A 14,510-nucleotide genomic window follows, 5' to 3' on the forward strand; every position below is an offset into this window, starting at 1 on the left:
TTCTGTGCATTTTGCTCATGGTAGCAGCGAGAAGAGGTTGTGTGAGATGCTGGAAAGGATTTTATATTAAAATGTGCATATATTTTAAGAACATCAAGGAAATTTCATATGTGGAGGTAGGGCATTGTCATTGTCCTGACCTGACAAGTTGCTAGGCAACCCATACACTTCCGCAGTCAGCTGGTGGTTGAGGGAGAAGTGGAAGGATTTTTGCTATTTAACCATGGATGGAAGGATCTCACAGAATAGTAATGCTACAATTACTGATGGATGGTTTACTTAAGGTGTGCCATGTTATGACTCTCTGGCGATCTCTTATCCTACATCACTAACACTTGAAGTTAGCAATTTGCAGAAGATCGGCCACATAGAGGTTAAGACATCAAAATTGTGCCTGTTCAGAAGCTACAAAGGCCAGTTGGTGCTTAGAGGGTCAACAAGCTAATAATCATTGTGGGTGTAGAAGATATTACACTCATCATAATGTGCTCTTGAGTTCATTCACAAGTGTCAAAATGTCAGAATTCACATAACCCACTGCTGAATGTGAATCAAGTCAGCTTTAATACACTGCCGTCAGCCTCACATGCTAGTTAATAAATGTTTGCCACCCTCCAAAGACAACATTTTAGTTTTGATTGAGGGTGAAATGCATTCTTTTCTAACAAATCCCTTGGCTTCCACAGAAGAATAGTCTGAATAAACTCACAGAAAAAGCAATTCATATGGTTAGTTTATTTTTAAAGGGTTTTAACCACAGATGGAATTGGAGTCAAAGAATTGGACAGTCATTGGCCCAATGTAGTTATTCAAGCTCTCTGAAAGTTTGTTCCCAACAACCATCCACTGGCTAAACTATGCTCTTTGTTCATATCAAATTGTTCATATTGATTTCCTTCAAGTATTGATCCAATCACATTGTAAGTTCTTATTAGAGTAACTTCTATCATCTATTCAGGTAAAACATTCTGGTTTACAGCAACTCACTGCATTTTTGAAGCAAAAGCTTCTCTTAATTTTCATCTCTCATGCCTGTATCCACTTTTATAAAGGCCCCGCTGACAGAATCAGTTGCTCTGTGTTTATGTTATTTCATTTTAAAATATTGACTTAACCACGTCATTTGCTGCCAGGCACTGTGGGAAGTTCTATAATTAGGAAAGATTCTCCCTCAATGATTCCAATTCTTCTTTTTCTTTCTTCCTTTCCCAGTGTTATATCAGTGATAGCGGTGTGCGTCAGGCTGTGCCTCATTAGGTAGACTCAGACTCTTTCTCCTTTCTCTCTGATTTGGATGACTTGCAAACATAAGCTGGAAATTGAAAGATAAATTATGTTTAATTTATTAGATAATTTTAAAAAGAAGATATGTGGATGTTTTATTTTATTTAAAAATAAGATAAATTGATGTTTTATTTTGTTATGATGTTTTTGCAATTGTGCAATCATTTAATTTTATATATTTTGTGTGTGTGTGTGTGTGTGTGTGTGTGTGTGTGTGTGTGTGTGTGTGTGTGTGTGTGTGTGTGTGTATATGGGCACATGCGTGCGCACCCGCATAAATGAACTTATAACTCAAATATCTGTCGTTCCGATTTATGCTAAATGCTAGCTTTTGTTTTCAGTCTGTTTGCTAGTGAGCTGCAGTGATGCTAATAGCTTTGCATTTTCTTGGCATTAGGTCAATAATGAGGACAATTAGTTTAAGTAGATATCCTATTACCTCATTCTTTTGCAGCACAATGCACACAACATGTTTACCTCTCTGTATAAATGTTAGTCAGTAATTCTACAGTCTAATGAACAAATATCGCTTCGGGATAATCAAGTCAAATGACTTAAAACATGTGGAAAGCTCTCTGCCAAAATAGAATCAAATGTTTAAGCAATCTAAGATGTTACATTTACTTTGTGGAATCTGCTCCTCTTAACACAATGCAAAGTATACATGACAATCTCATTTTATTCACAGATTCTTCCAATTGACATTTTTCTTTCCAGGACACAAATCTGCACCCTATCTGTTTGCCATGCATGAAAAGAAACAGTATTAAACTGTATGCTGTCCTGTTGAAAATTCTCAGTGTTGTTTTCCAATTCTTCTGTGCTCTTATCGCCCCCTACCTTTGTAATTCCCTTGGCCATCTCCACTCCTTCATAGCTGGTTGCTTGTACATCCTCGATTTTATTGCTTCAAACTTAGAAGCAATACCTTTGATTGCTAAGATCCCGAACTCTGAAATATCTTTCTGAAAACTCATTTTCTGTCCTTTACCTTCTTAGTTCTTCTAAGGTTCTTTTTTTGTGTCCTTGATTCAAGCATCTTCAGTTTCTTTTGTTCTCTTTTCTTCTCTAACTTTCTTTTATAAGAGTCCTCTAACCTTAAGCAGCTTTGTGTGTTAGCTGACACCTCTCTTGGCACTCAGGATACATTACTAAGAACAAGAATGCCTAATGAAAGGGGATATTGTGGGAATCAATAAAGAAAGATGTGCTGGGATCATCCTGCAAGCCCCTGCCCTTTTAGTTGCTGCTCACTGCTGTGTCAAGAAGTTGGATCTGGAAATCTGATGGTACCCCCACCAATAAGTCACCCACAGCTCATTGCAGAGAGGCTGACGGAGGGATGGTATTGGGAGAAATTAGGTGAGTGGTGCAGTGCTCAAATGAGCTGTAGTTCCCAGGCTTCATCTTGGTGGGCAAGATGAGAGCAGGCCTTTGCTGAGGATGGGCAGCAGCTGATTCCTGTGTTGACAGACCCATCCAGTAAAACCAATGGAAGCTGGTATCTCTGCCCTCAAGACTTCTCCATGGTAATTCATTCAGTGGGTAAAGAGACAGGTACTAAAAGAAACCTCCCGAACTGGATGGTCTGACAACATGCAAAGCAGCCACTCTCAGTGCCTGTGGATGGCCTGCCCTCATCGAGCCCACTAGCCCAGGTGTAGTGTCCAGTTCCAGATCTTAGCACTGTGAGCTCCCTCACAAATTGCCCCAGCTCATTCAGTAGCAGACTCCACACATAGAATGGCCACATCGATATATGGGTGGGTTGTTGATGGGGGATGCCAGCGGATGCACACCCCAAGCAGACACACTTGTTGAAGTACTGAGTGGTGTGTTGCGTGCGTGTTTGAACTGGGGGACTAAAACTTCCAAGCTTGATAGACAGTGAAGCAGAGTACCAATTATTTGGCAAAACTCCTGTGGAATGTTGCTTCATCTAAATGAAGGTTGTTCAGAATTTTATTGCAGCTTAAGGAACAAAAAATTGCATGTTTCAATATTTATGTCTGTTTGAATTATTGCACATAAATATTAATTATTACTCTTTAATTAATGGGGAATCTATTTATGTTGAAGTTTCCTATTTAACCAATATACTTCCTGAGATCATCAATGTTAATAAGAAATATTTTATAAAAAGAATATGAGATTGTCAGGTTTAACAAAGAATTTGATTCAGTTGGCGAATAATTACCTTTCTCCATTGTGAATCCATCATTACTTAGTCATTGTGACTTGGATTTAATTGCTATCTAGGCAGTCAGATGGAAGAGATATATTGAGTCCCCCAAGCTTGCTTGGGACTGGATGGATCATGGCCGCCTCATAACAGCCTGTTCACATTCCCTCCACTTCCTTTACTGTTGGCTTGAACTTGAAAGATTGTTCAAAATCCACAGTTCAAATTTATTGTCAGAGTACGCACATGACTTCACATACAACCCTGAGATTCATTTTCCTGTGGACCACGCAGAATTTCTAATGATCAAGTAAAATCTACTGCTGATTATTGCTCACTTCTGCTGCAATCTAACTTGTCAAATGAAAATCTTTCCTATTAAATAAAAGACTTGTGGAACCATTGCACCTCCTAAATGAAAATTGAAAAATGTTTTGAAATGGTTTTTAGAGGAATGGATGTTGTTGTTATTTATGAAATATGACCACTATTTGTTTAAAAACAATATAAATGTGATTAATTAATCTGTCCTTGGTGATTTGAGTGATAAATATTGGTTTGGAGACTCCAAAATGTTCCATTGTTTTAACACAGGTCAACTGGACACTGTGAAGTACAGGATCCATAATCAAATGACTAATTTACATTGTTTATTGCTGAATTTCACTAAAATACTTATGAGGAAATTAATCTTAAAATCTCGTCTCCTGAACCATGTCCTCAGGCTGGGACAGTTTCTATGAGGAGTATGGGTGAGTGGGTGGATATTTAAGGAAAATAAGAAGCATTCATTCTGACCCATAACTGTACATTCGAGCATCAAGAGACAGAGAGCACTAAGCTTCCCATATTTGAATCTACTGCGCTCTGCTGTTTCATGCTGGGAGCTTAATCTGAAATTGAGCATTTCTATTGTTGAGTTTTGGTCCAGTTTTATTTTTTTAAATTTATTTCAATGTAATTTATTAACAATAGAAATGAATAATTTTGCCAATTGATTGGTTAAAATATTTGTGGTCAAAATTAGTTTCTATTCTGGATTCTGTTAGTCACAGTCATACAATGCGAATCAGGCCCTTTGGCTCAACTTGTTCATGCCGAATACATTGGCCGTCTGATCTAGTCCTAGTTGCCTGCATTTGGTCCGTATCCTTCTAAACCCTTCCAATCCATATAATTCACCAAATGTCTTTTGAACATAATAAGTTTACCTGATTCTTCAGCTTTTTCTGGCAGCTTGTTCTAGTTACAGACTTCCTTCTGACTTGAAACAAATGTCCCTTAGGACCCTCAGATCTCTTCCCTTTCAACTTAAACCTACACTCTTTTGTTTTAGATTCATCTGCCCTGGGAAACAGACTGACCATTCACTTTATCTCTGCCCTTCATGATTTTATAAAATTCTGTATGATCCCCTCTCAGCGTTGGAAGTCTGAGGGAATAAATACCAGCCCATCTAGCTTCTCCACATAACTCAAGCCCTCCAGTCCTGGCATCATCCTAGTGAATCTCTTGATACCCTCCTATATCTGGCTGATTAGAAATGCAGACATTGTTCCAAATGTGGCCTTACCATCACCTTGCACATCTGTACCATGATGACCCAATATTTGTGCCAATATCCTGCCCACTGAAGGCAAGTGTGCCAGATTGTCCTCCTGAGTCACCACTTTCATGGAACCTGTACCCCTAGGTTTCTGCATGTACAACACTCTCCAGGGCTCTACCATTTACTGTGCAAACCCTGTCCTGATGTTACATCTCACACTTGTTAGAGTTAAATTCCATTTACCTCTCCTTGACCCACCTTCCCAACTAATCGAGATCCTGTTGCAAACTTAGATATCCTTCCTCACTGACCAGTACATCATCAATTTTGGTGTCATCTGCAAATGTACTAATCATAATCATGTTACCTATATTGTCATTCACGTTGTTAATATAAATAACAATCAACAGTGGACCCAGTACCAATCCCCATGGAACACCACTACTCACAGATATAGCCATAACCATATAACAATTACAGCACAGAAACAGGCCATTACAGCCCTTCTACTCCATGCCAAAACTCTTACACTCTCATAGTCCCACTGACCTGCACTCTGCCCATAACCCTCCATACCCTTTCCATCTATATACCCATCCAATTTTTTCATAAAAGGTAATATTGAACCTACCTCCACTACTTCCACTGGAAGCTCGTTTTCCGCACAGACACCACTCTCTGAGTAAAGAAGCTTCCCCTTGTGTTGCACCTAAACTTTTGTCCCCTAACTCTCAGCTCATGGAAAATGGAAAATGGTAGACTGTGGTGGCTGTCAGGGTTGGTGCTCTCTTGATGGATATTTGAATGTAGAATAATATTTCAATATTTGACAATGGAAGATTGTTTAACTGTGGAAATTATTAAACCAGCTGCATCAGAACATAGCAAAGCAAACAGAATGGGCAGACATCACAGCTGGAATTTAATACAGGGTGATGTGTGCATGAAAGATGGTGAAATGCAACATAATCTTAATGGCACAGTTCTGTACAAGTTACAGCAACATAAAGACTTGAGATCCTTCAAGGGGATAGAGTAACTGAGAGAGCAGTTAACAAACAAAGCATGAGAGATCATGGGCTTCATAAACAGTGGCAATGAGTATTAAAGCAGGAAATTAATGTGGATTTTTTTATGACGCTCAAGCCAAGTCACAACATGCAGCTGTAGTGTAGAAGTTGGAATTGTTTTCCTTCAAGCAAACGTGCCTGAGAGGAGATTTAAAAAAAGGTGGGGAATATCTTAATAAATTTATGCTTTTTGAAGAGATGGCTCAGAGGATTGATGACCTTTTAAAAAGATCCTGCAATTGATCCAGGATGAGCTAGCCAATTGAATGCAAAATTGGTTTGGTGATAGGAGTCGGAGGGTGAGAGTGGAAGGTATATTTTACAGAATAAAGGTTGATGATTCATGGTGTGCCACAGGAAACTCTACTGGGTCCTCTTTTTTTGTCAAAAATGTTGATGATGATGGAGCTGACATGTTAGTGAGTTTGCAGATGGACTAATATTGTTGGTGTAGTGCACATTGAAGAAGATTGTCTACTAATCATAATGATACTGAGTTTATTGTCATACACATATATACAGCGCTGAAATATTTGCTGCAACTAAACAGGTAATTTAGTACACACTAAATTACCCCAATTCAGAAAGGGATAATAAATATATATAGAAAGATAATGAATATTTTAATTACAGTTGATACAAGTGACTTTTCAATTGTACAACAGGTCTTTTTGTGGGGTTGGAGTAGTTTATGATTAGGGCAGTAAGGGGTGATTCAAGAAGCTAAAGATTCTTGAGCTTAGTGGTGCAGGACTTTAGCATTCTATACGTGGTTCCCAAAGGTGGCAGTAAGAAGATGTAGTGACCAAGGTGATGGAGTTCTTTATAATGTTGGCTGCCTTCCATATCACTTTGTCTTCAGAGGATGGAAGGTTTGCTACGTTCTGCAGTCTTTTCCATTCCTGGACAGTTGAATTAAGAAACAACATCAGAATTCAGCCAGTCATCAGTTCCATGATACACTTGCAGAGGTTTGATGGAGTAATGGATGACATGTGAAATCTAGACAGACTTCTTAGAAAGTAAAGGTATAGGTATGTCTTCATTATTGCCTTGATGTGCTGGCTCCAGAAGAGGTCCTAATATGTGGACTCCCAGGAACTTGGAGGTACTACCCTCTCCAATGTCATCGTATCAATGCAGACAGGCGCATGGCCCCTCAGCCAATTCTTCCCAAAATACACAATAAGCTCCTTACTCTTCATGATGTTGAGAACAGGATTGATTTTCTGGCACTCTCCAACCACATAATGGCCAAGAACAGTGATGTATATCAGTGAGTTTATAGATCATGTTAGAACTGTACTTAGCTGCATAGTCATGAGTGTACAAAGAGTAGAGTCAGGGACTAAGCATACAGTCTTGGGTGCCCTTGTGCTGATGGTCAGCGGGGAGGAGGTGATGTGGCCAATCTAAACTGATTAAGGTCTGCTAATGAATCAGAATCAGGTTTATTTTCATATTATGCTATGAAATTAGTTATTTTGTGGAGCAATATTGTGCAGAACAAGGTGCAAGGTTATGATACATTACAATTCTGTAAATATAATATTTTTAAAAATAATTTGTGCAAAAAAAGCAAAATAGTGAGGTAGTGTCCAAAGATGTCCATTCAGAAATCTAATTGTGGAGGGGAAGAAGCTGCTTTTGAAACTTTGGTTCTGTGTCTTCAGGCTCCTGTACCTCCTTCCTGATGGTAGTAATTACAAAAGGGAATGGCCTGGGTGGCAAGGTTCCTTGATGATAGAAGCTGCCTGCTTGAGGTACCACCTTTTAAAGATGTCCTTCATGGTTGTGATAGCACTGGCTGAGTTTACATCTGTCTGTTCATGTCCTGTACCTCCATACCAGACAGTGATACAATTGGTCAGATTCCTCCCCCTCAGTACACCTGTAGAAATATGCAAGAATCTTTGGTGACATAATCAAATCTCCTAAAACTCCTTACAAAATATAGCCGCTAGTGAGCCTTCTGAATGATTGCATCAACGTGATGACCCCAGGAAAGGTAATCAGAGATGTTGACACCCAGGAATTTGAAGTTGCTTACTCTCTCCATTGCTGACTCCTTGATAAAGATTGGTTTATATTCTCCTGGCTTCCACATCCTGAAGTCCACAATCAATTCCTTAGTTTTACTGAAATTGAGGATTCAGTTACAGAGGGACAGAGTCTCAGATCCCATAGCATGGTCATAGGTTTTGCTGGTATGATGGTATTGAATGCTGAGCTGCAGTCAATAACCAAGAAACACCCTGATGTAGATGATCTAATGTAGAGTGGAGGGCCAGTGAGATGGTATCTGCTGTTAACCTGTTGTGAGGATTGGCCCAGGTCCTTTCTGAGGCAGAAGTTGAATTGCTCCATAATCAACCGCTGAAAGCACTTCATCATGGTAGATAAATATGCTACTGGCTGATAGTCATTGAGGCATGGGCTCTGGTATGATGGATGTCCTTTTGAAGTAGCTGGGAACCTCAGACCTTAGCAGTAGGAGGTGGAAAATGTCTGCAAAAAATGCAGCCAGTTGGTTCATACAGGAGTTGAGGATGTGGCCAAGTGCACTGCTGAGGCCAAACGTTTTTCCAAGGATTCCCCCTACTGAAGGTTCTTTCCAGAAATTGGGAGCACAGAGTTGCCTTGGGGACTTGTAAGGATGCATCATTGTTTCCCTTTAGAGGTGAGCATAGAAGACATTGAGCTAAACCAGTTGCAACTGGACCAACTGGAAAAGTGGGAGGAATGGCAGATGGAATTTAACTCAGACAGGTGTGAAGGGATGCATTTTGGGAAGTCAAACCAGAACAGATCAAAGTAAGTGAATGCAAGAGCCCTGAGGAGGTACAAGTACACAGTTCCCTGAAAGAGTCAGGACAGGTAGACAGAGAAGTGATACAGGCATGCTTGTCTTCACTGGCCAACATATTGAACACTAGAGTTGGGTCATCACTTTACAATTGCACTAAACATGGGTTGGACCACTTGTGGATGATTGTGTGCAGTTCTAGTCAACCCCCCATTGTGATTAAGCCAGAGAGGGTGCAGATTTGGAAATTGCCTGGATTGGAGGGCTTCAGTTCAAAGGAGAGATTGATGTAAATGGTGGTTAACGGTCAGCATGAACTCAGTGGTCGGAAGGGGCTGCTTCTATGCTCTGTGCTTCTCCCATTTTGAAATCAAAACAGTCTTTCCGTTCTTTCTGCTGAATTGGATACCTTCAGATTCATTCATGCGATACGATATGTGCCATGTTTTTTGCTCACTTTCTGATTCAAAGTGCCTTGTGGCCTCAACATCATCCCATCAAATCACTTTAATTTAGTGTTGTCTACATTCCTCAAGACAGTTTAGTTGCCTTATCCTCATTTGTCTTGTTAAAACCCCAAGAATTAATATTTATGGTACCCTAGTAATTACTCTCTGCCACGTGGAGAAAGACCCATTTACTGTGTGATTCCAAAACACAATCGACTCCAATTCTATTCCCAATTCCATGTACTTTTAACTGCTTGGATCTTTAGAATAGGATGGAAGCAATATCTTGCATTTCAAAGCACCTACTTGGAGCTCAGAATGTTGGAACTGCTTTCTAGAAAATGAAAAACATTTACCATCAAATCACTGCTGATATATTGGAAACCTGATAGCCAATCCATGCATAACAAGATCCCACAACCAGAAATGTAGCAATGAATGAGTAATCGACTTAAAATATGCTAGATGAGGGACGTTCGGTGGCCTGGGTTCAGAAAAATCTCTCTTGCGCCAACTTATTGAACATCAGAGTTTACTTTGAAATACTGATAGAGTTAATGTCTCATGTGTATGAGAGGACAAGGTGAGGGGAAGGAAGTTTAAGGGAGATGTGTGGGGCAAATATTTTACGCAGTAAATGGCCAGTGCCAGCAACAGGCTTCCAGTGGTAAGAAATGAAAGCAGATACAATAGCGTTCAAGAGGCTTCTAACTAGACACATGAATATGTGGAGATATCTGTCAGATAGAAACAGCAGAGTTTCAATCTGATGTGGACATCATGTTTGGGACAGGCATGTGGGTGTTCCTGTGCTGTTCCCCATTCCATGTACCTGACTTTGGACAATGCAGCAGACTCTTTAAGTTGGACTGCGTTCAAGGATCTTGAGTGAGATAAAACCCACAACCTCCTGATTTTGGTTAAAGGTCTGGTAGTGGGCCATGAGTGAAACAGATCCAGCTTTCTATATGACAGCACATCACAGGCTGTTAAAAAGGTCTGTCTGATAAAAGGCCATTGATAAATAGTTCTCTATTATTTTCACGAGAGATGGATTGTTCGTGTTCCAAGAGTTCTGAGTCCACTCGCCAACTCTGGATTTACCCAAACCATCTGTATTTTCTGGTGTCCTCCTCTCTCCAGTTATTCCTTCACTGCTTAAAGTTTAAAAAAAACAACCTGCTGACATTCTTCCCTTGACAACTCTTGCATGGCTTGGAATTCCAGAAGATACAGAACCCTGACGACCAGTGTAAGAACAGTTTCTTTCCAACAGCTATCACGATCTTAAACCTGTCTTTTTTTTTACACAAGTTAGGGACTACTCTTCTTTCTTTGGCTTGGCTTCGCGGATGAAGATTTATGGAGGGGTAATGTCCACATCAGCTGCAGGCTCGTTTGTGGCTGACAAGTCCGATGCGGGACAGGCAGGCACGGTTGGAGCGGTTGCAAGGGAAAATTGGTTGGTTGGGATTGGGTATTGGGTTTTTCCTCCTTTGTCTTTTGACTACTATGACAAAGGCCACTTTGCACTATTGGAACATAGCTTTTTCTTGCACCATGGAAACTGTGAACATTTATGATCAATCTATCTTTTGTATTTATTATCAATTTAATTAAATGTATGCTATTGTAATTGATTTCTTTATGAAGTACCTGCTTGGCTGGAGCAAGTAAAAATTTTGATGTAGATGTACGTTGTACAATGTGTATGACAATAAACTCAATATCATTATCATCATATTACTGAAAGGTATTTCAGATCAAAATATAAAGGTCCATTTTCCAGGAACCCATGCAGGCTTTTTATGACCATAATCACTTCTCTGTGAGATCCAGCTGTTGCTCAGTGTTAAAAATGTGAGCACTTAATGTGCTCAAGATGGTAACCAGTGGATCAAACAATGTATTGGCGTTAACAAAAAAAAAAATTGTCCCAGAACTTTAAAATGACTGTGGTCACTAAACAAGGTCACACTTCTTTCCTAATGTTACATGAGTAGGAAATTGCTGGGATCATTGTCCAGCTGAGAAAGGTCACAAGATGTGCGGATGAAGTCAAGCTCTGTTTCTCACCAGCTAAACTGATTCTGACTTCAGCTGACCTGAAGCCTAACTGTAAACACAGGGGTTAAAAGAACAGAATATCAGAACAATGGGGTGCCTGTTAAAAATCAGTCCAGTTACTTGCAGTCTTCCCTCCATTCCTCCCTTTCCAACTTTTTTTTTAATTATAGTGGAAGTTGGAGATTGTGGTCTGATGGAGCTCTGGGATTTGCATGTTTGATTCTCAGACCTAATTGCCTATGAAGAGGACATTGCAGTCACTTGCCGAGCAGACGTCTTGCCGCAGTCGCACTCACTGCAAACGGACAGCTGGGTCTCAAGAGAGCAGAGACTTGGAGGGTACCTCCCTTGCTTCAAATCGATCCATTGCTGAGAGTGTTCTACTTCACACTGGAGTTCCAGCTACCCCCCCCCCCCCCAACCCCTCACACCAACAGTTTCCAAGGAGGAGATTGAGGGGGTCCCTGCAGAAAGCCTTTCTCTCATTTCCTATGGTCTCTTCAGTGTAAACAGTATTACAGACTTTCTCTTTTTTTTAAAGTGAAAACTCTGCCAAATATTCCAAAAGGATTGTGTTAGTTATCGCAGAATCCAAAAAGACATAAAACTTTTATTGGATCTGCAGTTCATCCTGTGGGATTTTATTTTATTCAAATGTTGAAGCTAACAGAATTGTTTAGGATCCTTTAGGATTTCAGGAAAGCAGAGTTTTAATAAATGACTTAAACAGAATTTCAAACATGAAAGCCAAAGGAAAAACTGATTTAGTCTTCAAATACCGTGGGTTATTTCAGATATGAATCATCGAGCGGTTTCAAGGTCAAAATGTTAGAAGATGAGTGCGGTATTAAAACACGGCACTTACTCTTGTATAAATGGATCATTATTTCTTCTACAGCATCTATTTTGTGCAGGTCAATTATTTTCATGTATCTCACCTGTTACCTCTCCTGCTACTGTCACAGTTTCACGCAATGATTGAGGATTACGAACTGACAGTGTGCAGAGAATGTGCTGAGTGAGGATGTGATTAATCTAATCCCACACAGCTACACTTTCTTCTGACCAAATGTTGGCCTTGGAACTGTGATTGTGCCTTTTCATTCTTGGGAGGTGCCTGCAACTATGTCTTTTTTCTATATGGTCACCAGTGAAAAAGTTTACACCTTCAGAGTACAGAAATCAGAAGCTGAATGCTTTCCATTTTAAATAAAATTCAACTGAAAGTTAAGTTTGCTTTCAGGGTACCTATACTAGAAGGACTGCAGTCATGTCAGAAGGCAGCTGACTGCCACCTTCTGAGGTGCAATAAACAATGGCCAACTTAATGAAGTTAATGTCTTTTATTGGTTGGGAATATGTAAGATCGTTTTCAGAAAAAGGGAGGGAGAGAAATCAGGAGAAAGAGAAGCAGAAAGAGAGTACAACAGAAAGTGAGAAAGGGGAGAAGAAGGATAATAAAGATAATGAGCTGATTGTTATACAGATAAGAGTGAAACATGAAAGTCTGCAGACGCTTTGATTGCAGTAAAAACACACCAAAATGCCAGAGGAACTTGGCTTGAAGAAGGGCTCAGGCCCAAAACGTTGGCAATATATCTTTGTCTTATGCATGCTGAAAGACTGGCTGAGTTCCTCCAGTATTTTGATGAGATTTTACATGTCATACATATAGGCCCAATATTCTTACTTGCTGAAGCCAAACTGGTCCTTTATTTTTAAAAAATTCTAATATTATACATTAAATCACTAATTCATAAAGAGATAATATGAAAGATAGACAGATAATAAATATTCACAGTTATTGTAGTGTAAGAAAAATAATCCGCGTTTCATTAGTGTAGACAGATCTTTTGGTGATAATGGAGTAGTTTATAGTCAGGGCAGTAAGGGGTGAAAGAGGACAAGGGAGGGAGAGTTCCTTGAGAGAGACCAAAGAACAAGAGAGAAAGCGAAGGGCCGAGAGAAAGGAAACAAATGGGGAGAGAGGGAATGGGGAAGGGTGAGACAGAGAGAGCAAGGGATGCAGAGGGAGAGAGATGCATGAGAGAGAAAGAGTGAGGGGAGAGTGAGAGAGATCATAGGGCAAGAGAGATCATAGGGCAAGAGAGTAAGAGAGTGTGAAGTGACCAAGAAGGAGACAAATCTAGGAGTGAGTGAGAGAGGGAAAGTATGGAAGAGAATTGTGGGGCCATGGGGTGATCAAGAGAGGGGAAAGAGAGACAGTAAGGGGTGTGTGTGAGTGAGAGAGAAAGAAGGGAGAGAGACAGATCAAGGGATGAGAGGGAATGTAATGGTGAGCAAGAGAAAGAGAGTGAGGGGTGAGTGAGAAGGAGTGAATGGGGAGAGAACAGGAAGCAGGAGAGAGTGAGAGAGGAGACAGAGGAAAAGAGAAGGGAGAGAGTAGTTAGAAGAGAGGAAAGACAAAAATGGGACAGAAAGGAGTGAGAGAGAGAGAGGAGCAAGAGGGAAAGAGAGGGAATGAGGGAAGGACCAAGGGTCGAGCAAAAGAGCGATGCATGAGCACGAGAGAAAGAGACTTGCAGAAAAAGAGAGGGGAAAAGAGAAAATATCAGGGGTGAGAGAAAGGAAGGGGCAAGACTGTATGTGAGAGATGAAAGAAAAATCAAAGGGCAAGAGAGAGAAACAGAATGATGAGGTAATCAAGAGAGAGGGAGAAAGAGAGAGAAAGGTAGCAATGAGGTAAACAAGAGAGAGGGAGAGAGACAGTGAGGTGAGAAAGAATGAGCAAGCGAGAGAGAGAGAGAGAGAGAGAGCTGAAACATTGAGAGAGTATAATGGGTGAGGGAGAATGTGCAAGGGGGAGAAAGAGAGGACAAAGGTGATGAGGGAGAAAGGGGGGGACGAAAGATAATGAAATGAGCAAGAGAGAGTGTGTTAGAGGAGCAAGGGAGAGAGCAAGTGACGAATCAGGAGGAGCAAGAGAGAGGGAGAAAGACAGCACAAGGGGTGAGAGTATGAGGGGCAAGTGCAAGAAAGAGTGAGAATCGTGAGAGAGAGCAAGAGAGGCTAAGGACATGAGTGGAGAGAAAGTGAAGTGTGAACGAGTGGTGGGTGTGAGCGAGAGATAAGAATGAAGGAC

The 14,510-nt window shown here is 40.4% G+C and overlaps 1 long non-coding RNA gene across 1 annotated transcript in view; it reads right to left on the reverse strand.

Annotated features, from left to right (window-relative positions):
- Positions 1-720: 720 nt before the first annotated feature.
- LOC138735933 (uncharacterized) overlaps positions 721-14,510 on the reverse strand; it is a 33,312-nt gene continuing 19,522 nt past the window's right edge. The window contains exon 2 of the long non-coding RNA XR_011340026.1: positions 721-1,312. This is a non-coding gene — a long non-coding RNA (uncharacterized lncRNA). The remainder of the gene's footprint in view (positions 1,313-14,510) is intronic.

Source organism: Narcine bancroftii, chromosome 1 (assembly GCF_036971445.1).
Source record: "Narcine bancroftii isolate sNarBan1 chromosome 1, sNarBan1.hap1, whole genome shotgun sequence".
NCBI classification, from domain to species: domain Eukaryota; kingdom Metazoa; phylum Chordata; class Chondrichthyes; order Torpediniformes; family Narcinidae; genus Narcine; species Narcine bancroftii.